Below are 23,859 nucleotides of genomic sequence, written 5' to 3' on the forward strand. Positions count from 1 at the left end.
CAGGATTTGAATCCAGATATTCTTTGTTTAGTGCACATAGTTTTGTTTTGTTTTGTTTTTAATTCAGTTGGTAGCATTAAAAGAAGCAGTCAGGGAATTTTATATAAAATTCTAGACTTGATTCCCATTTAAAAAAAAAAACAGTTGAATTTACATTCTGACATAGCTTAGTTGCAATTGTTCCTTTTTAAAACTCAGGTCTTCTTAGTTACCATAGTTTTCCCTAGTGTTGATTCTGGATCACACTTGACATTCTCTGGTTGGATCCCATAGTCATTGCTTTCGATAACCCTGTTCAGACTTTGGCCAGGAAATACTTGGTATCCAGCAATATCCAACTCTTTACTAAAATAAAATAAAACCATCAGTTCCCAAAGTCTAGAAAAGACTTCATAAATGAGGCCACTGATGGGGATGGGGAGAAAGGATGAGGGCAGTGGCATTAGGGTATATGATAAAGAAATCTGGGTGTTCTACAGTGGGTGGGGTGTGGTTATGCATACCTGAGGAGGTGTGAACCTGTCCCTTGAATCTTATACAGTGACAGAAATCAATGTTCCATCAAATACATAAATATAAACAAAACCACCCATCTCTAGAGACCAGTTCTTTTTCATATGATAGAAATATTCTAAATTTGGTTGTGCTGATGGTTGCACAACTATGTGAATATTCTAAAATAACACTGAATTATATTCTCTAAATGCATGAATTATATGATGTGACATATTTCAATAAATGTTGTAATGAGGAAAAAACAGCATGTGAAAAACGGCATGTCTAGAGAGGTGGATACAACCTGTTTCTGCTTTATTTGATATTATGTGGTAGTCTCTACAGTGCTGAATAGGGAGACCTGAATTCTAATATTTCTTCTACTCTAAATTGGATTATCTTTAAAGAATGCTACATTTTTCTATATTGTCCTCTTACATTGAAGGACAGTGGTATTTGTTACTGAATACACAAAATTCGAAGCATGAAGCTATTTGGAATGACATAGCATTGCATATAATGTATGTTAATTCAAAGAGTATATAACACAGTAAACCCAAATCAGGTGACAAGCATAAACAAACAGAAGTTAAGAGGCTGAGAGTCTTGTAACGAAAATGGTCTTAGAGATGTTTTTATAGTTTTAGATTCATTGTTTAAAGATTCCCTAGAAGATGGTGAAGCTCTTGGCAATCAGAACAGATGCAGCCTGGACTACCATATGCCATGAAAGAAAAAGAGCTTCTGGCAAAGGAAAATCATCAAACCAATGTCTTCACCCTATTACAGAATGGAAAATGTCAGCTTCTTTAGATTACAGGGTAGGACTCCAGAGCAGAGAAAATTATATTCACACCCAGAAATGGGAAATTTCTTCTCTGGGAAGAGCTAAGCTGTCATTAGGAGTGGGTAGGTGGCTGCGACTTTTTTTCTTCTGAAATTCTCTTTGAATCTCTGAAAAAGTCTGTGAAAGGTTTTAGAGATCGGTTAACCCTGTTATATCTCCCACACAGATAACTTCAGGTAATTCATCCAGTAGATATGGAATAACTGTTGAATTTTGCCAGTGAAACTGTTGGTGTGTCACTTTTGTGCAAAGGCAGGGATATTCAGGTCAGGAAGGTCTGGGAATACTTGAGGAATAAGTTGAATTGGAATGTTCCCTAATATGTTTTCAGTTGGAACTGATGGACTGATATAGTCACCCAAAGTTGACTGTAGCTCCTGTTTCATATTAAAACAGCTCTTGATGTAAGAGTCAAAGGAAGGAAAATGAAAGTTTTTGAGAGAGAATGAGGCAGAACTATTCCTGGGGCCTGATGGATGGAGAGAGGTACCCCAGAAAAACGGTATGTTAGGCAGTGCTATATAGAATGATTGAGTGTGAGCTGTGGCATCAAACATGCCTGATTTATAAACTAGCTCTCCCACTTAGGTTCTGAGATTAATATAAAATTGGATGAAAGTAATAGTAACATAACTGAGGCCTTGTGAGGACAAAATGGCATGGAATACTTAAAAGCATATCCTGGCACATAGGAAGTGTCAAAAGTAGTTGTTACTATGTGCTCTTAAGCATGACATTCAAAGCCCTTTCAAATTTAACCCAAACCTATATTTCTAGCTTCATTTCCCATCACTCTCTATCACATACCTTCTGCCTAACCAAGCAGGGATTATAGAACCAGGCTCTTATTTCACCATAAGTCCTCATCTTCACTTCTTTGTTGATATGAATCTTTGTACCTAGTATGCCTCCTCTTTTTCTAACCCAATAGAAATGTGAGTGGGTAAAAACTACCACTATGGATCAGTTAATGTTCTACCACTTCAGTGATACTTTCCTTTTCCTTTAATTCGGGCAGGATTAAAACTTTTTGCTTGTATTTCAATGTGTCAGATGCCCTGCTGGCATTATCAACAACTATACGTGTTTTAACAATTCCTGCGGCATTATTCTTACATTGCCCTGTTCTTCAACAGCTCTATTTTATGTTTTTATATCGCCTGCACAGTACCTGGTGCATATAGGTATTCATTAAACTTTGTTTATTATTACTGAGTCTGTCAAGAGACAATACCTGTTTTATGTCATAATCGGTTGCCATTAGGAAAAATTGTGAGATAACACAGCACTGAGAGAGTAAAGATTTATATAAATGTAAAGAACTTGTTACCCAGAATTCAATCTAGAGAGCTTAAATAAAGATAATTCCTCTCCAGTCTGATCAAATGATAATCAGTACACATATTAGTGATCCTGGTGTATTTCAGCTCATAACGTGCCTTCTGAATTAGTATGAACTTTAATGAAAAACTTATCCTAGTTTTGACACTTGAGAATTTATGGATACTATAACTAATACAGTTCCCTCGTGTAACTAGAATGCTTCTTGGACCAAGATACTGCAGTCCTAATCACTCTGGAGAAAGGGGGGCCTTGTATGTATAAAGAAAAAGCTAGTAGTTAGCATCAGCATCCACATTTGAATGACACAAGAGAGCTCCCTCGGGGCCACATACTGTAATTCCTGTCAAAATAGACATATTTGATGTTCATGATTTTAGGGAAATATGTAAAGAACTTAGTACATAGAGTAAATGAATTAAAATACAGTTTTAAGCTCAACAAAAACATTACATAAATATGGATAAATCTCAGAACCAGTATTATCAAATGTGATAATATAAAATGTTTGACTGCCTCTCAAAATAGCAGGTATTTAGCTGTCAAATAATGAATGTGCAAAAATATTATTCCTAGGAAATGGAATAGCAAAAATAACATTTAAAGAGCAGTTGTTATAAAACAGGTATAATTTTAAGTTTAATCATCTCTAATCTCAACTCTGGAATAAGTATGGTCATTATTTCCAACTTACAGATAAAAAAAAACAGAGAGATACATTTGTTTGCCTAAAGTTCCACAGCTAGTAATTGATAGAGGATGACTTCAAAAAGACTGAGTCAATGAACCTGCTAGAAAGTTCTACCACAAAAAGCATTAGTTATTTGAAAGGACTCTATAGTCTTATATCTAGAAAACTATTTTGAAGCAAAACACATTACTAACTCAGAATAGAATAGCCAGAATAACAAATGACATCTTGGCTTAGAAAAAGTAATCCGAAGTTTAAATGACATATTGGATTCAATACCACAATCCCACATTCTGCAAGTTCTTCTGGCACATGTGAATGATCAGAGGAGTTGGGGTTTTGTGTGGAATTGAGGAGGACCACTTGATAGAAAGCCATGAGTCCATGGAGGACTAGGGGTGCTTTGGTGGGGGGAACTATCCTGACCATACCTGAGGGGAGAAACCCTCTACTGTGAAAGAACAATGTAAAATAATGGTATGTAATTAATAAGAAATAATTTTAAAAGAACTAAAATGAGTCTCCTGAAACTATATATTTTTAGAAACAAGCCAAAACGTAAGGTAAAAAAAAAAAAATACAATATATAGGGCCCTCCCTGGTGGTGCAGAGGGTTATAGCACAGCACTTCAAAGCTAAAGCCATTGTAACATGAGTTCGATCCCTGGCCCCAGAGGTGACCCACATGGCGTGGCAGACCTCTCCTGACCCGCCTGCTGCTCCCCTCAGCAGTGTACTTCATCCATCGGCCTGTTCTGCTCCCTGCTCAGTTTCTAGTGAATCCTCTCACTGCTTCTGCACCTCTGGCCTGTACCCCAGTTCTGTATGCATAAACTTAAAAAATGAAAATACAATAATAAAGGCCTAGAGCTGATCATAATGGGATTTATGAAGCATAGACTTGTAGATTCATTGCAGTGAGACCTTCACTTAAAATATGCCATCAGAATCTTAACGAATAGGCGGCTTGGGGTAGCACAGGCGACATATATAAAATTTCCCAAGAACAGAATACCTTTCCATTTATTTGTGTTTTCTTCAATTTCTTTCATCAATATATTAGTGTTCAGTATAGAGATCATTAACTCTTTTACTTCAGTTTATTCCTTAGTATCTTACTGGTTTTGATACCAGTGTCAATGAGATCATTTTCTTCATTTATTTTTGCAGTTAATGCATGGTTAGTATATGTTACTTTTGTATCCTGAAACTTTACTAAATTATTACGTCTAATGATTTTTCATGAAGTCTTCAGAAATTGCTACCTATAAAATTATTTCATATGGAAAACAGACAATTTTGCTTCTTTCATTCCAATTGGGGTGACTTCCTTCCCTCCTCCTTTCCTTTCTTCTTTCACTAACTTCTCTGATCACTACTGACTCTTCAACCAAATCCCTTAACACAGGACCACACACTTTTGGGCCCAATCTATGTTTAGTTAGATACTATTTTATTTGTAATTAAATCATATTTAATATTCAAAAGGTATTTAAGGATAAAGCTTTTGAATGTGGTTTTTGAGACTTGTTTCTAAGATTTCCTTTAATTTCTTGTATCAAACCTTTGTTCTAATTAGAACATTTTATATGTATACTTTCATATAGACTGAAGGATGTACAATGCAGAACATTTTATATGTATACTTTCATATAGACTGAAGGATGTACAATGCAGAAAAGTATTTTTCCATCGCCTCTGTTCCTTTCATTATTTTACAAATCCTTTATACCTTGTTCTCAATACATCTGGGTTCTGTACTAACATTAATTTTCAGGCTCTGAAAAAAATACTGTGTTGAATTAGAATAGTGAGAATGGGTATGCTTGTCTTGTTCTCGTTCCTAGAATACAATGTTTCAACCTTGCACAATTAAAATATTAACTGAATTTGTCATATATGGTCTTTATTATATTCATGTTTGTTTCTAATAACCCAAATTGGTGATTTTTTAATGAATGGATATTGCATTTTTTCCAATATTTTTTCTGCACCTATTGAGGTAGTCATTATATTTTATCTTTAATTCTATTAATGTGATATCATCACATTTACTGATTTGTGTTTGTTGAAATATCTTTATCCTAGGATTGATTTCCAACGTGATCATGGTGTTATTTTTAAGGTGCTGTGAAATCCAGTTTGCTAGTGTTTTGATAAATTGTAACTCTGTAATGAGTGATATTGGCTGTACTTTAATAGTATCCATATTAGTTTTTGTATCAGGGTAAAACTAGTCTCATAAAATGTGTTAGGAAGTATTCCATATTCAGTTTTGGGGTTGCATTTTTGTAGTATTGACAGTAATTCTTCTTTAAGTGTTTGGTAACATTCACTAGTGAAACTTCTGGTCATGGGTTTTTCTTGGAAAGTGCTTTGATTAGTGATTTTTAGGATGTTCAGAATTTGTGTTTTAGGATTCATACATAGTAGATTGTTTCTATTAATAGTAATATACGCTATTTTTTAGGTTATTCAAATGCTTGATATAATTACCGTAATTTATTATCTTTTGTATTTCTGTGGTATTGGTTACTGTGTCTGTTCTATTCTTTATTTGGAGCTTTTTCGGATCAGAGGTTTCTACTAAAGTTTTATTGATTTTTATCTTTTCAAAAGAAATTATAATTTCATTTTTCCATTATCTCTTGTTCTTTACTTATACTTTAACCTTTCCATCATTCTTGGAAGCTTGCATACTTCAAAGAAATTGTCCATTTCTTCTGGATTTTTCAATTTGTTTGCATAAAGATATTCATAGTATTCTTAAGTTCTTCCATATCTGAGTTGTCTGTAGTAACTTCTTTCTTTCCTGATTCTATTAGCATATCTTACCTTTGTTTCTTAGTCTAGCTAGAGGTGTGTCTATTTTAACTTTTTTCAAAGAACCAATTTATAATTTCACTGATCTTTATAATAACCATTTGGACTTTTATTTATTTATTTATTTCTACTTAAAATTTTTTTTAATTATTACAAAAGTTTATTTTTACATCATTTTGCACATTTTTTTCCATCTCGATTGTAATCCCCATGGTTTTCCCATCACCAAATCACCTGTGTGCCACCACCATAGTCCCGTGCATTTCCCTCCCTTCCCCCCGCCCCCGTTTTTGATCCCATTCCCCACTCCACCCCCACAAAATGTCTCTGGTATATGGTTGTTCATTATTTTTGTTTTTTTCTCACCTGGTCCATTATACTCCTGCTATGAGTGAAACCATCCGGTATTTTTCTTTCTCTTTCTGGCTTATCTCAATAAGCATGATCTTTTCCAGCTCCATCCAAGTTGCTGCAAAAGACATGTGTTTCTCTTTTTTGGTTGCTGAGTAATATCCCATTGTATATTATGTACCACATCTTTTTTATCCAGTCATCTACTTTTGGGCATTTGGGCTGCTTCCATGTTTTTCCAATTGTAAATAAAGCAGCAATAAACATGGGGGTACAAGTATCTTTTTCAATCAGTGTTTTTGTGACTTTTGGGTAGATACCTAGGAGTGGGATTGCTGGGTCGTAGGGAAGCTCCATGTTTAGCAGTTTGAGGAACCTCCAAACAGTTTTCCATAGTGGTTGTACTAGTTTGCATTCCCACCAGCAGTGCAGGAGAGTTCCTTTTTCTCCACATCCTCGCCAACATTTGTTGTTGCTCTGTTTGAAGTTGTTTGAAGATGTGCCATTCTCACTGGGGTGAGGTGGTATCTCATTGTGGTTTTAATTTGCATCTCCCTTATTACGAGTGATGTTGGACTTTTATTTATTTTAATGTTTTTTATTATTTCCTTTTTATCAGCCTTTGGTTTCATTTGTTTTTCTTTTATTATTTCCTTAAGGGAAAATGTTAGATTATTTTCTTTTGGTCCTTTTTGTTTCTTGATATGAACCTGTATTATTATCTTTTAGTACCGCTTTTACTGAACTCCATAGTCGCTGGCAGAATGTCTTTTGTTTCCAATTTAAAATCCCTTCACTAACCTAATAGTCATTCAATAGTATGAAGCTCAACTTCCGTGTATTAAGTTTTTTCCTGCTTTGTCTTTGTTATGGATTTACAGTTGACTACAACTGTAATCAGAAAAGATTCCTCATATGATCTCAATATTCATGAATTTATTGCCACGTGTTTAGTGTCCCAACATATGGTCTATTCTGGACAACATTCTGTGTGCAGTTGAGAAGAGTGTGAATGAAACTTTTAGGGTATAGTCTCCTATAAACTTCCAATAAACCAATCTGTTATATTTCCTCATTTAAGGTATTGTTTTCCTTGTTGATATTCTGTGAGCTGTCTATGGATGTAAGTGTGGTGTTGAAGTTTCTGATCACTGGTGTCTTGTGGCTTATATCTGTTTTTAGGTTTGTTCATAGATGTCTTATATGTTTTTTATACTCCTTCATTTGGTGCACACATACTGACCCCTTTACCTTTATATAATGCCCCTTTGTTGGTGAGAACTTTATTTTGGATTCTGCTCTTTGAAATTAATATTGCTACTCTTCTTTTCTTTTCTTTATTGTTGGCATGTATAGCTTTCTCTAGCCACTTGCTTTTTAATCTATGTAAGTCTTTCCATTGCAGTTGGGTTTCTTAGACACAGCACATAGTTGGATCTTGGTTTTAATTCACTATCTTCTTAATGATGCAAATAGATCATTTACATTTCAGGTGATTATTAGTAGTTTCATTAATATATACCATGTCTCTTTCTGTTTTCTACTTGGTATCCTTGTTCGTCCTACAATTTTCATCTATACGTTGCCTGCCTTTTGCAATTTTAATTGAATATTTTATGTGACTCCATTTTCTCTTCTTTCCTAGTTTGTCTGTTATACTTCTTTTTTACTTTATGTACACATTTGTAATGAATTTAAGTCCAGCTTCCAATAACACAATATCACTTTGAGTGGTGTACGTATTTTATAACGTCAAAATCCCCCAAATTTCTTCTTCTCATCCCTCCTATCATTACTGTCATTCATTTCACTTTTATATAAGCAAACATATGTATATAACCACATAGTTCAAAGCATATTTGCTATTATTTTGAACAAATTGTTGAGAATGAGAAAAATTAATGTTAACTTATTCATTCTGTTATTTTTCCTTTCTTTACATAACTCTTACTTTCATATATAATTTCCCTTTTCTCTAAACATTGTTTGTGAGGCATTTTTACTGGCAAAACATTCTGAAAATTTTCGTTTCTGAGAAAGATCATTTCTTCTCCACCTTTGCTGGATAATTTCACGGGTATACAGATTTTGAGATTGGTGTTTTTTCCCTGAGAACTTTAAATAGTTCACTTCCCCCTCTTGCTTGCATGGTTTCTTAGAAGTCACCTAGATAATGCACATCCTCAGGCCTCTATAGATAAGGCATTTTTGCCCCCCCCCCAGCTTCTTTTAAAATCTTTACTTTAGAAAATTAATGATAAAGTTTCCAAACTGGAAATTATTATCCCAGTTGAAGTGAGCCAGAAGAGAAAAATAAATACCAGATGGCTTCACTTATATGTGGGATATAGAGAATCCAAACAAATGATTTGACAAGGACAAACTTTAAAAGTGACCCTTGAATGTTGACCTTAGATCTGAAGCATTCAGGAAGGGAGGAGAATAAAATGGAGCATAAGGTAAGGGCAGGAAATGAGGGTGGTTGTAGAGAGCATAATGGACTGTGGCGTAGAGGACTATGGGTCAGCTTTGGTGATGAAAACCATGATGACCACAAGTGAGGGGGGAAATCCAGTACTGTGAGAAAACAAGTGTGTAAAATAATGGTTCTTTTATTATAAAAAGAAATACATTTTTAAAACGAGTATCTAAATGAGTTAAAGTAGATGTTAGCAAGGTTATGAAACCAAGGACACTGAGTAGGGAGTAATATAAATAATAAGGCAATCTAGGTTAACAAAAAACTTCCCATAAAACTTCCTTTTTAAATGCTAAATTTCTACTAAAAAAAAAACTTTTTTAGTTGTTTTCTTTCTAACTCTACTAGGATGTTAGCTCCATTCAAATAAGGTCTTTGCCGCTACTGTTGCTCAGCATCTAGGTACTGTCAGGGATAACAAACAATATTCATTAAGGAATTCAGTGTACAACTTAGAGGAGGTTTTAGTGTTCGTATCTAAATCTGATGGCTACTAGGCCTGGTATTCTGGGTAGCCACAATATTGAACTAAATAATACAGCAACAACATGAAAATCTGACACAGAAGAAGTTTCATAATATTGTTACCCCAGGCTGCCCTTTTCCATGAATGTTATTAGGTAAGGACGGCTACCTCACAGAGGAGAAAAACAGTGGGTTAATTTTATCATTTGGTTGCTGGTACACACATTGTTCAAGTAGGAAAAAATTGAATTCACTGAAAATTTGCACTGAAAATGTAATTACTTTCTACTCTCACTGGGTCAGTAAGTAACGATTATTTTTACACATGATATGTTTTGAAAATGATATGCTTTGGTGTAGGTTTTTGGAATTTATCCTGTTTAGTGTTCTTTGAGATTACCATATCTATGGTTTGGTGTCTAACATTAATTTGGGGGAATTCTCAGTCATGGATTCACATAGTGCTTCTTTTCTTTCTCTTTTTTATTAATTCTTATTATGCACACATTCTTTTTGTACTTGCCCCAAAGTTTTGAATACTGTTTTTTTGTTTTTACTTTTTCACTTGGACTTTCTACTATAAGATCCTAATGCTCAGAGATCCTTTCCTCAGCCATGCTCAGTCTTTTAATGAGCACATTTAAGATACCATTTTGTTCTGTTACAGTGCTTTTGTTGTCTAACATTTATTTTTGGTTCTTTCTTAGATTTCTCTCTTTTCTGCTTACTTTTTCCATGTCATCTACCTTTATTAAAGCCCTTAGCATAGTAATAATTGTATTTTTTTTTAATTTATGGTCAGATACATCTCACATTTCTGCTATATCTAACTCTGGTTCTGATGTTTCTCCAGGGCAATCAAATTTATCATTTGCTTTTTTTAAAAAAGATTTATTTATTTATGCATACAGAGCTGGAGTGTAGGCCAGAGGTGCAAGGGTGGTGAGAGGATTCACCAGAGTGAGGAACAGAACAGGCTGACTGATGAAGTAAATTGCTGAGGGGAGCAGTGGGCAGGTCAGGAGAGGTCTGCCGTGCCATGTGGGTCACCTCTGGGGCCGGGGATTGAACTTGTGAAGTGGCTTTAGCTTCTTAGTGCTGTGTTTACCACTGCACCACCAGGGAGGGTCCTATCATTTGCTTTTTATCATGCTCTGCAGTTTTGTTGTTGAAAGGCAGGATGATGCACTGGCTAAAAGAACCTGCAGTAAATTAGTGTGGTAGGGATTAGTGTGTACCATAAGCCTATTTAAGGCTGTGCCTCTACAATGTGAAATTCTCCATTGTATTTTTTTCTCTCCGATTAGGTGGGACAGGATAGCTGGAGGCGTCCAGCCATTTCATCCAAACTGTGTTATTTCCCATCCCTCAAGTGGATGAGAGAGCTGTCATTGCATATTTCCCTTCTCCCCACATGGGTTACTGGACTCCAAAAAACCCCAGCAGGTTAGGTACAGTTGCTTCTCCTGAAGGCAGGCCTAGTTAAAGCACATTATGAAATATCCTCTGGCCATGTATCATAATGTTTCCTTTCCCCCTCCTCCTGATGCAAGCATGAGGGGATTTTTCTCTGATAGTCATTGTGAGAACTGAGTTCTGAAAGTAAAATGTACAAAAATGTGAGAATTCCTATGCTGAATCTCAGCAATTTGCTCAGCACTGACTCCCACAGAAGATTCTGCTTGGGGTTTATATCTCAGTAAGTTGTGATTCTTGCGTCTCTCATGTATCTCTCCAATTTAGAGGACAGAGGTTTGTCCTGTGATCTAACTTCTTTGCCAGGCCTTATAAGAGTTGATTTCAGTTTGTTGATTTTTTTTTCCACTTGTTAGGATGGTGTGTCATTTGATCTTTACATGCCAGAGTGGAAAAGAAGTATGTCTGGAAATTTTAGGCAAACATTTCTTATTGCCTTCTGAGCTCTACACACCTAACCATTTCCTCCTACTCCAGCTTAGTGAGTCCCTAAGAAAGTTCATACGATCACCCTCCATCACCACTACCAAGCACCCTACAATATTCACAACCCCTTATGATCTTTAACTCAAGTTCAATATCATATATGTATCTATTTGGCTGTTCTCAAGGAGATAGTTCCTGTGTTTCAAGATACTTTGTGTTTACGGCTTATTGTATGTGCAGTCACCTCTTATGTCCTTAAGAGATTATGAAATAGCATTACAATTTGGGGGAGAATTTCTCATTCTAGGAAATACATTTTGTAAATGAAACAGTTTTGAAAGAAGTGATTGCTAACAAACCCCATGACACAGCTCCAGTAACTGGCTTCCCTTGGATTCAAGTTCATTTTCAATAGGACAGATGGAGGTGAAAGGGAAACAAGGTTCAGAGGGTTCCAGAGAGGCAAAATTCAATGTAAGGAGGAGGCTAAAAAGAATCCAGAATGAGCCAAGCAATATTATCTTGAACTATTGACAAATCATAAACAAAGACTTGTAAATTTATTATTTAATCTTTCTTTGCCTAAGCATATGATGACTCATTAGGTTATTGAGTCCAGACTCACCATATTACCCTCTAAGGATATTTAGCAAGTAGTCCTGTTCAAACTTTTCATTTTTTTTTTAATCAGAGGTTTTATTTCCCCTTTATAAAATGGACTTGTTAGGAATGGTTAATGGGGAAATGTGAAGGTGTGATAGGATGGGGTAGTCGTAGATATTTGAACAATGTTAGCCTGTCCCTCACAATGTTAATAAAAAATCTTTTCAATAATTGAAAGTGCCAGGCCTTAATCTCCTCAGCTGTGGACATGAGAATTCAAGACTAAATTGTTATTTTAGGAAAAATCAATAGATGTCATAAAATTACCAACCACCTCATGAACACAGAACAGTATTTCTGAAAGCAAATATGATTTGTTCTCTTTTATATGTAGATCTACAGAAATCAATAGAAGATATGAAATAACCAGACAAGTTCTTGGCTGCTCCTGATAAATCACTGTTCCTCCAATTGGGAGAGGAAGAGCTTTTTTCACCACAGAACCTCCAGAGTAAATTTCCACTGGGTTCATCCCAAGTGGGAAAAGTGTAACCCAAGCTCTGTTGTTCAGCCTAACACTTAGTTTTTCCCTCTGGACACAAAATAGACCCCATACATTAATTTAGCTGCATGAACCCTTTACTTACCATCGAAACAAAAGCCTCCATCCACCTGGTCCTCCAGCGGCCATCTATAATAAGATAGGCTAGTTAATAGAAAGGAAATAGTAGGCTTGTGTTAAAGGGAAATAGGGCTTATAGTGGATACTCTATAAAAGTGTGGATTTGCCATCTATAAAACGGGAACATTCGGCATTGTTCACATATTTATAATCCATGGAAATATTTCATGAATTTCATAGAAAATTCTCATAAGTTTATGTTGACCCTTGGTTTGTGCCATGTCATTTTTCTGTATCTTTGCCTTAGGGAAAGGACCGGGAAATAATATATTGGTAGACAATAGATGTAGGAATGCAGTTAAGAACTCAAGGATATATACCAATTAAGCTATCTGTGCTTCTTTTGATGCCACCATACTTAACATGATCATCATTACTAGGCAGTTCAGTATAAGTAGTTACAAATATAGGGCTTTGTGCCACATGGCCTTGGCTTTAAATCTCACCTCTGCCATTTACTACTTTGGGGTTTTAGACAGGCCACCTAATCAGGGTCAGTTTCTTCATCTGTACATGAGGATAAAATGTCTTCGTTAGTTTATTTTTCCATTAAATGAAATCATTGCTATAAAGGGATTTCTTTGTCTAGCTCAAAATAAGTAGCCTCTAAGGGGTCTCATGAAAAAGTTTGTGTTGCACTTCTCTGGGACCCATAGCTTTCAGATGTTTGGTTTCTCTTAAAATTGCTGTTGGGAGGTGGCTCAGTACCTATTGCACAATCTGCTACAAAGGGTCATGCATCTGCAGCAATTGTTTTCGGTTTTTATAAGTCTCCTAGTCATCTTAATGAGCACAGGTTGATTTTTGAGTCATGACCCTGAATCCTAGCTACTTGGATATTTCCCAAGGGTTCAATAAGTAGATTTATTTTAAGCCATCAGTAGCTCGTTGTCACACTGAGAAGGAACTTTTGTTGAAAGCTCTGGTTAGTTAATCTGCTGCTGAAGTCAGAGGAGACATTCAAATTGAGAACTTGTGTTTCATCCCACTCACTTTTTACTAAGTCAAGAAGGAATGTTAAACTGTGGTCCTGAACCTAGCAAGTTCAGTCACTTGGGTGATCCTGGAAGCAACTAAGCTATAAAATGATGAACTCTCAGGAACCAGTGGATGCTGGCTCTCAGAGCTTGAGGCTGAAAGTGATGGAGTCAAGAGTCCTACTCCTTTTTCTTAGAATTGGTGAGAGTACATCAGTTACCTTCTCTGAGGCTTAATTATCATCCCAGGATGACCTAGAATGGGGGAACTTCATTTTTTGAGGTGACACTACCCATATGCTAGTATGGGTATCTCATGATTTGAAAAAAAAAAAAACCTGAAATATATTTATAAGTGATATTTGCATGTGTGGATAGTTAAAAACCATATGGGCAGCAAAAAAAGTGTGGAAGGAAGAGGAACAGAAACAAGTGTCCTCTAAACAGTGCCACTATCTATGACAAATATACTCGCACTTCCTCCATGCTAGGTCAACTCATCCATTTTATGGCTAGTACTTTAGTCATCGCTGAGTATACTGATTCTATTTTTGACTACACATGTATACAAGTTCATCTAGAGGATTAGTTCCTTGATGCTTTCATCCTATGTCTTAGTTTATGAAGGTTTGGGGACATTTTACTTTGGCATAGTTCTTCAGGGTGTCCATACAGACCAAATCCATGAAGCTTAGAGGCAGGTCACAATCAGTTGCCTTTACAGTGATACATCCTTACAGAAGACAGGAAGATTTTGACAGTCTGACAGACACTTAAAGTGTGAAGATGAATAAAAGCTACATCACTCCTGATGGGTATATTAAAGCTGTGAGTAGATATAAGCAGTATTCTAAAAACATACAGTACCATATCAGTGCTGGAGGGTGTTGGATGCAAAAAGGAGTTGGCAGATGCACAATTTTTGATAATCATGTCTATGTGGATGTGAAAACTAAGCTGAGGAGTTTTAGTCCTCACATCCATTGCCCTGCTTTGAAAGTTCTATTTGGAAACTTTGCTTTCTTTCTCTTTGGCTTCCCTCAAGACCTACATTATTAGCCAGTAGGTAGATTGAATGATGACCTAGATGCTATGTCTAATGTGGGTGATGACAGGCAGAAAATTCTAGTCAAAACATCTCACTCAGTTATCTCCTTGCCTAAAATTCTACCATCCGGGCTTCTTTTTGAGGGGATATACTATGGGGGACCTTGTCCAGCAAGGTCGAGAGTTTTGGGGGCCCCAGGTCCGGCGTACAAAAGAGTCGATCGATCATGCAGGAGAGAGAGAGTTTATTGAGTTCTACATCAGCTTATATACAGAAGGGAGAATGATGCAATCACAAAAACCAGGAAGAGGGGCGACCAATGAGCATGCAGCACGTTTTTGGCGGGCTGCTGATCTCGCGAGAGAGGGAAATGGGCGGGAATAGGAGCAAGGAGGAAGGGTGTGGGCAGGAAACTCTTTCCTCATGCCTTTTGCAACCCGGATGTTTTTCTCTATACGGATTCCATTTCACCTTTTTGTGGCGCAAGATGCCGGCCTCGGTCCCCAACAATATACTGCAACTCAAGACACTCTGGGAAAGAGCAATCATTAGCTTACTCCAGTGAGGATTGATTTTCAGTCATTTGTTACCTGGACATTAATGTTGGGCAATCAGCCAATCAGGTAAAAAGGGCAGAGGCCAGAAAGGAAGAGTCAAAATTCACAAAACTTCAGTTTTGTTTTCACTCTCTCAAAATCTCCTGAAGATACTCACCTAACCTTTATCTGGATGCATGAATATGCTTCAGAACAGTCCCTCAAAGTATTCATCCAATTGTCACTTGAATACAACTCATGATAGGGAGACCCTTTCTTAAGTAAATTTGCATTATTGTTATTCAGTCCTGAATTTTAGAAAGTTCTATGTTGTAGGAATCTCCAATCTCCCTCCTTATGGTTTCCATACTTTTGATGTGGGTTTCTTTGTAGAATGAGACTGCCTCCTTAGTCCCCCCAAAGAGTATAAATATGTACAGCAGCTTTCTTGATTACCTACCCTTGATGAAGCTTCTGCTCTCATTTCTTAACAACACTCATCAAAGGACATGGAGACAAGGATGACAGTGAACAGTCTATAAAGAAAAAGAGCAAATGATTCATGATCCTTCAGGATTTGCTATAAACGTTCATACAAATAAAACATAAGATTGACAATGTCAAGTATTGGCAAGGGTGTATGACTGGAACATTCACACTGTTGAGAATACAAAATGGTGTTGCCATTTCGCAAGAAACAGTTTTCAGTATCTTATAAATTTAATTAGTTTTACCACATGACCTACTATTGCTTTGTATATAAGAAGAGATGAAAATATTGCCTTATTTCTAGTGTCTCCTAATTGGAAACAAACCAAACATAATTTTTGCAAGGTGAAACTAGATGTAGGGTAACCATACAGCCAAATTTTATAATAAAAAATGAGACATGTTACCACATGGGTAAAGCTCAAAAATATTCATCTAAATGAAAGATACCAACCACAAGTTGGTATGATTACATTTACAGGGATTTGCCTTTTCTGGACATTTCATATAAACAAATGATAGATTAGTAGTGGCCTGGGATGGGAGAACTGACTGCAAATGAATATACAATTTTGGAGGTGATAGAAACTTCTGTATTTCCACTGTGATAGCTATGCTGCAGAGGTCATGTGGGCACAGAAATAAAGTGGAAAGAGCTAAGCTTTACTAGTGATATGATCTATTAACAAGATTAGAGAACATGACCCTGCCGAATCTGAGGCTCAAAAAAGAAGGGCCCTGAAAGGGGGACTTTGAGTTTATTAATAAGCCAGGCCATAAATTCAGCAACAGCATTTTATCACCTGTGATGGATGTGAAGAAGAGAGTTGCTTGCCTGTCACCTATAACGTCTTTCCCTGCCACATCTGTATGTAGAATATCGTCAGAGTCATCAGTCATTCTAACAGTAGTTCTGCCATTTACTTTTCTTTTTGCTCCAGAGATACTTCCAAGCAGCTCAAGAGATACTTTTCCTTGGAAGGCTTTTTCTATTGATCTAGCTAGACCTTTTCAGTCTTGAGTCATTATCCCTAAGAGGGGCAAAGACTCACTGGAAGCTGTACGTTCACAATTATTTGAACTTTCCAAGCTTATAAAAACAGTTGTGATCATTATTAGTTATTTTACAGGTGAGGAAATTGAGGTTTGTGAGGTCTAAAAATGTCCCCAAGTTCTCGTGATTAATATGTGGAGGGAATACTCAGAGCTAGAACGTTAACCCAGGTCTGCCTCCAGAGGTTAGAGGGAGGTGAAAGCTCAGAACCTATTTCAGGCTATTAAAAAAGTAGTTATTGAGTGAATGACTTACGAGCTAGGTATAGAGCAGTTTGTATGCATTACTTTAGTAATTTTAGAATGTCCATGCTCAGGGAGCACTCATTACCATTTTCCAGTTCCCACCTCAGTGCCTGGTAGAATCTAGACATTCAATAAAGGTCCATTATGAATAAATGAACAGCCCTCTGGCAGATATTAGTGGTTCCATTTTGCCATAGAGAAAATGAAGCCCAAAGTCATTAACTTGCCTGGGATCACTCATCTAGAAACTGGCCCAGAACAGATTTTCTCCCACCCTTTATCTGTCCGAGTGTCAAGGGGCTAGAGAATGTCAGTCAGTGAAAATGGAGGACTCTTCTATTAAGCTTACTGTTGCCACTTGGGCTACTAGAAAATCCTGCCCCCTCTCATGCCCTTCCTCCTAAGTCTTCCCAATGGCCTAAGATTGTAGCCTGATTTTACTTTGTGCACAACAAATACCATGTTTGAGACAGCTCTTTTCTGGGTTACTTTGTATTCATTTCCCCTCCGAAGTTATTGTACAATTGTCTTGACTGAGCAGCTAAGAGGAAAGTAACCACAAACCACCCATTCATCTCACTAAGCAAAGTACCTTCTCAAGGGACCCTAAATCTGTGCCACACAACTCTGTATTTCTCCTACTATAGACATAATGCAGAAACACATTGGGGTACATTGGAGCAGGGCTGTCTTTTTGCCCACATCAGGTAGGGAAGAATAGTAGGAGAGAGCTCTAGCCCATGGGGAACAGTCCAGCCGTGCAACTAGTATCTGGTTCTAACTCTGACAACATGGACAGATATTACAAATTCAACAGAATTCAGAGTCAGAGGAGGCTGCACCTAAGAGGCTAATCTTAAGTTGGGCATTCCTCAGTGCACTAGACCATGGGAAGACAATCAAAATGGAAAGATACTGATCTTTATTATTAATGCTTATAGTCTAGTGAGGGAATATACAGGCACATAATAATTACAAGTAATGAGTGTTGCAAAGGAAAAATACTACAGTGGATTATATACTAAGTGATTTAGTTTAATGCACTTACTCCACACTAAGAAAGTTGGCTGGAATTACCTTCCTCAGAATCCCCACGTGAAAACTGGCCCTGGTGATAAGGATGTCATGTAGGCCACATAGGGCTATCGCGAAGGTGGGGCCATCGATGACATCTGCCACTGATGTTTGTTTGATGCCAAGCACCTTACATGTAGTAGTTCAGCTCTTCATAGCTTTCACAGATGTGGGAACTAATGCTGAGAGGTACTTTGTTCAAGGGTTTACAGCTTGAGCTTTGAATTCAAATAAGCAGAACCTGATTTCTGCCTCATTCCAAAGCCCATGATTTTCTACTGTTTAAAAGTATTTCCAAGGTATAGCATTATGAGCAAGACTTAAGGAGTCTAGTTCCAGACCTAATACTAATGAATGGGGTATTAGGAGAATACTTTGATCATATGAATTGCTCTGCCACTCATACTGTGGGATGTTACCAATTACTGGATGATATTATAGCTGTTTCTGACACATACTCGATAATCCCTGTATGATACGTTCACAGTCAAGGCTGGGAGGGGAATGAAAAGCTAACTGGAATGTAGCATAGTCATACATATGATCTAAGTCATTTTCCTTTTTTTTGAGTCTCAAGTCTTTCAACTGTAAAATTGGAATTTTTCTCTAGAGATTTTAGAAAGGTTTTATGTCATTGAAAAACATGGTATATTTTTCCCACATACCACAGGGACCTAGCATGCAAAAAACAAAAGTTTGAATCTAAGTGGGCTGGGTTCTGTCAGCTCATCAGTTGCAAGTGGTATTCAGCACTAGGAGAATTGCATTTAATGAATTAAAAATGAAAGCAGGGAGCAGGAATTCTGGAGAAGACCTTTCATTCCAAATTTAAAGGGCACATTTTATGACTATTTGTGATCTGTAGGTCAGAATTTTTCTACAATTATTTACTTGAAACAGCAAGAACTCTTTGATGTGACAGAGCTATTGGGAATGGACAGATAAACCAAGTTAAGCCCTCAAATTGGTAAACAAGTTCTGCTGTGTGTCTTAGCCACCGAGTATCCTCTGGGAATAGGAGCTCTGAGCTAGATGGTAGGTAACGCATGTTGGCTGTCAGCCTGAACCCTGAGCCTCTAGACCACCGGCAGTAGCAGCACCCAGGAATAGCTATATACTCCAGCAAGTTGGAGAATCAAAACCTTTGAAAGAACTAGATGATCTTTGATGCCTTACTTTTACATGATTCTTAGGATTATCATTTGGTGATAAGTTAGAAAGGGTATCCCATCTTTGCTTATATTCCTCTGATGACATGAAACTCATAACTTACTTCATGAAGGCACTCCTCATCTTCCTCCCCATCTTTCTAAGTGTGTCTTCAGCTCACTCCTCCCATTCCTCTCAGTTCAAGTGCTGTCCTGGAGTCTCTCAAAGGACATTGCACATGTATCAGGCTTGCTCTTCATTTGACTTCTTATCTCAGAGCCTTGGTTTTCTTACCTGGAAAACAGCAACAATGTGGTCAAGACTTGAATGAAATAATTAATATGGAAGTGGTTTTGTCAGAATTTAAAACTCTACATATAAACAGTAAAGTGCAATGGGAATGTAATCATTCCTTTTTGTTTGCTCTTATATCTTCACCATTACATGGTAATTAAAGTCACCTGGTGACATTACAACCCAGCTTTATTGAGATGGTCTCAATTTAAATTAAATTTCATTTCTATTGCAAAGATGGCAATGTGTATACTCACTTACACAGAACATTCTTGACTTCTTTCTTGAGCCCACAAATAGTAGGGAGGTTTTCTTCAGACCTATTTTTTTTTATTTTGGATTGTAAAATAGAAGATAATTGAATATTTAGGGGTTAAGGAAGGAGAAGAGTTAGGGGGTTAAAAAAAAACTAAGAGCTGGTGATACCAGTGTCTCCTGGTCCCTCCAGTTCAGAGCACACACTGCTAATTGTATTCTGCCACTTGCTTACTCAGCTTCCTCCCATTTTGACAAGTTTTCATGGCTGGCTTCCAGATCTTATTTTTCTTATCACAAATTTAACTTCTGACTACTAAGGATTTGTTGGCTTGTCCTTCCCTCTGCCCTTGCCATCTTAACATATCCATCAATAGAGATATATATAATGCCTGCGAGGCCAGCCCTGTGCAAAAAAATCAGTTCAAAGGAATGATGTTCCCTCTTGGAAGGAGCATAGAGTCATGAGTCCTTCAGGGCTCAGGAAATGGAGACGCTAACAAGAGCCTTTTAGAGTCAGAGGAGGCTGCACCTAAGAGGCTAATCTTAAGTTGGGCATTTAAGAAAAGAGAAATGGACTCTAACCTGAGAGGTTAGGGTTTAAAAGCAAGACTAGACACAGTCATGCGGTTTGGAAGTACATTAGGGACTTGGTATCCTTTTGTAAAATGCAAATCACTTTTTCTACTGCGTAAGGCTGCAGTCAGGATTGGTGGTCGGCTAGAGAGGTGGCAACAGCATGTAGAGTATGTTGCAATGATCCCTCCAGAGCCCATGGCAGACTTTAAAAACCCTTCACAGCATTCTACCAGTGAGGCCAGCATGGAGCCACAGTCCTTTTGATATAGTTCCAGGCAGCCAGTAACACTCAGAGCATATAAACTGCCTAAATCACTTGCTCATGAATTCCTAAGTATTACCCCAACGACTCATAAAATGCCTGGTATAACCGAACACAAATGCAAACCTCTGCACTGAGTGTGTTGGAGACCCACCCCATCTTCAGCCCTTGGAGATTTGCAACAAGATTAAGACCTGATCTCGCTCAACGCTCAACGGTCATCTGCTGTATATTGTATCATCTTCCGACTTGTTAGCAGGAGACTGTTTCACCTTCAGTAGTTTACAAACCTCTAGAACATGGCTACTTCCCTGAAGTTTTCATATAGTATTGTTACCCTTCAGGACCTGAATAATTAGACAAGTACAGCAAAGAAGCCATGGAGTCTCTTTGTTTCCTTGACTGCATGTAATGTTTATATGTTCATACCTGGTATTAAGTGGCTGATTTAGTAGGTCAGGTACTGCCAGGTTGATGTGAACAGCTATGATTCTTCCTGGTGGCTGAGCACATTTATTCAGGCCTGTGATGTGGTAGCCTTAGGAGAAATGTTAAGAGTTCCATGGAGCAGGAAACCTGATGGAGTAAATGTGGCTGGTTAATAGATACTAGGGAAACTGTGACAGAAAATAAATATGATACATGGAACATTTCTAAACAGCCAGGTCAAAGTTGGTAGATGGTCTAAAACCTAGCAATGACCAGATTGACCCAGACTGGTTTGCTCTGGTTTTGACTGGGAATAGGTATTATTATTATTATTATTATTATTATTATTATTACTTTTGGAAGACAGAATTGACAAGTGTATATTTCCCAGCAGAAATCACAGGACCCTGAGAGCAGACTCAGTTACCCACTCTTGCCTTCAAGCCAGTGACATATTGTATGCTTGAACCAGTTGCCTATTTAAAAGTGACTGCCGGCTGAAGCAGAGCTTTGGAAAGAAACTATGCACATATCATACACTTCATGGGCCATTTTTCAAGCCAGATATTTCCTATCTTGAAAAATATAGTGCTGAAATAGAAAAGGCCTTTTGAGAGTACTTTTACTTACAGTTTTTTGAAACTGTTGTCTGGGAAATTTCTGCATCAGCATCATTTGCAAAGCTTGATTAAAATGCAGATAATCTGGTCTCCATCCAGACCCCCTGAGCCACACTGGTTAGCAGTGTGTGCCAAGAATCTGCAGGCTGAACTCCTAGAGGATTCGATGTATCCTGAAGTTTGTGAACCTGTAACAAATGTTACAGGTGGGGTCATTCGCCCAGTATTCCCAGGATGAAATCTGAAGACGTCTTGCTGCAGAATCATCCAGGTGCCAATAAAAATCTAACATTTCTGGGTCTCCTGCTAACCCTGAGTTGGGATTTCTTATGTATGATTAAGTTTGAGAAGCATACCTAGCTCACTGTACAGAGACAGAATCTGACCCAGAGATAAGAAGTGACCCAAGGCTGTCAATCAAGATGTTGGCAGAACTAAGATCACACCCAAATCTCCAGGCAAATCCAAACAGCCTGGGCGATTATTGCATGGCCCTAGGTAAAAACTATTCCAGTTAGCTATGTGGAACCACTGGAAAATAAAGCAGTGTCAGTTCACATAGCACTCTTCCAAGACAGGGTGCTTCAGGCCATTCTCTAAATGTGGTCTCAGGGGACTCCAGAGTGAAGTGGTTTTATGTCCAGAGAAAATGTTAGCCATGGTTTTGAGTCAAATGAACAAAGACACCTATCAATTAAGTGGACCCTTATGTATAGGCAGGTTTGTGTCAGATCTGGTCCAGACTCACTAGTGTGATTCCCCCCAAGCCAATACATTTTAGGTTCCAGCTCTATCTTCACTTCATCTCTTCAAGACTGTGGACTAGAACTCTTCCAGACTGGCATGCTCTGTCCAGGATCTACTGAGGTAATCTAATCATCGTTGACCTCAAAGAGTAATCTCTAAAATAATGCAAAGTAGCTTTTTTTTTTTTGAGGGATCAAGCAATTGCCATTGACAACAGTGATGTTGTATGATTTGCATTTGGGCTAATGCTTATAATTTTAGCAAGTGTTTCACCAGTGCTACATAATTAGAAAAATTAAATGCTGTGCCACCTTGAATACATAATTCTGTAATGAAACAGCAGACCTCTACAGAAATTCTAGAACTTCTGAAGTAGGGGGAAAGGGTAGGAAGCAGGGACAGGGAAGAAAAAGCTATAATCACACACTTACAATTAAAAAATAAATAAAAACAGTGGGAAGAAATCCATAATCCCTTATTTTCAATTCTGAAATCAAAAGCTCTGTAAAACAGAAGCTATTTTTTTTAATTTGCTGCAAAAACTCATTTGGAAGCAAAACCTGACCTGAACTTACATGAAATTAATCTTTAACTGTTTTAGTATGAATATTCAGACATTTTTTTTCCTGCAGAAATGTTAATGGCTTAATTATGGGATGTTTTCCCAGACACCACTGGGAGTGTTATGTAATAAACAGTACATAGCCTGTGTTAACTTTCTAAAAATCTGAGAAAAATTCAATTCTATAACAGTTAAATAACAGACTGAACCTAGATTAATGATAATTAACATTTGCCATCTGCATGAAGCTGGGCTAATGTCTATTCATCTCAGTTAATCTTCATAATAGGAGGTAGGTATTATAGCCATCTCTTATGTTTGGAAGCTGATTCCTAGAGTTTGAAAACAGATTGTCCAGTCACATAAGTCTTGCCAAGCAGGTAGTTGCTCCAGGTCAGTCTGACCCTGGAACTCACAGCCTGAACTGTCTTTTGCCGGGGAGACTTGAACAGTTGTGAAGGATAGTAGGGCTCTTGGGTTTTACTGCTTGCTTTATTCTTACTCTCACTGAAGGAAGAAGGACTGCTGCACAACTTGACATTCATACTTTAAAGAATATTCTGTTCTTGTTTGCTAGGTTCTCAACTTCACCTCTGCATCTTTCCTGTAACATCTAACTCATCTCCATGGCAACCAAATGTGACCTCAAACAAGGATGCCCGCTATCACAGCAATGAAGGGTGGGAATGGGACACACAGGGTCAAGTCCAATCAGAATTATTCCAATTTGGGCTAAATATGATCTAGAGCAGCTTGTCTCAAATGTCAGTGCATATTCAAATCACCTGGGAAACCTTGTTAACGTATCCCAGTAGGTCTGAGGTGGGATTTGAAGGTCTATATATTTTTTCTTTTCTTTT

At 37.4% G+C, this 23,859-nt stretch overlaps 2 protein-coding genes across 4 annotated transcripts in view; one reads left to right on the plus strand and one right to left on the minus strand.

Annotated features, from left to right (window-relative positions):
- Positions 1-23,859, plus strand: part of ZCCHC16 (zinc finger, CCHC domain containing 16) — a 267,162-nt gene that overhangs the window by 239,073 nt on the left and 4,230 nt on the right. The window lies entirely within an intron of this gene.
- The window catches only part of LHFPL1 (lipoma HMGIC fusion partner-like 1), a 128,101-nt gene continuing 119,413 nt past the window's right edge, over positions 15,172-23,859 (minus strand). Inside the window, exons 5-10 of one of the 2 annotated variants that reach the window (XR_001145615.1) lie at positions 21,701-21,878; positions 21,071-21,217; positions 19,807-19,865; positions 19,376-19,545; positions 15,701-15,776; positions 15,172-15,235 (exon numbers count right to left, since the gene is read on the minus strand). The gene's annotated coding sequence lies outside the window, so the exon portion shown is untranslated. The remainder of the gene's footprint in view (positions 15,236-15,700; positions 15,777-19,375; positions 19,546-19,806; positions 19,866-21,070; positions 21,218-21,700; positions 21,879-23,859) is intronic. The other variant, XR_001145616.1, reaches the window with a different exon arrangement.

The sequence above is a fragment of the Condylura cristata genome, unplaced genomic scaffold, assembly GCF_000260355.1.
Source record: "Condylura cristata isolate star-nosed mole 26May11 unplaced genomic scaffold, ConCri1.0 scaffold00019, whole genome shotgun sequence".
NCBI lineage: Eukaryota > Metazoa > Chordata > Mammalia > Eulipotyphla > Talpidae > Condylura > Condylura cristata.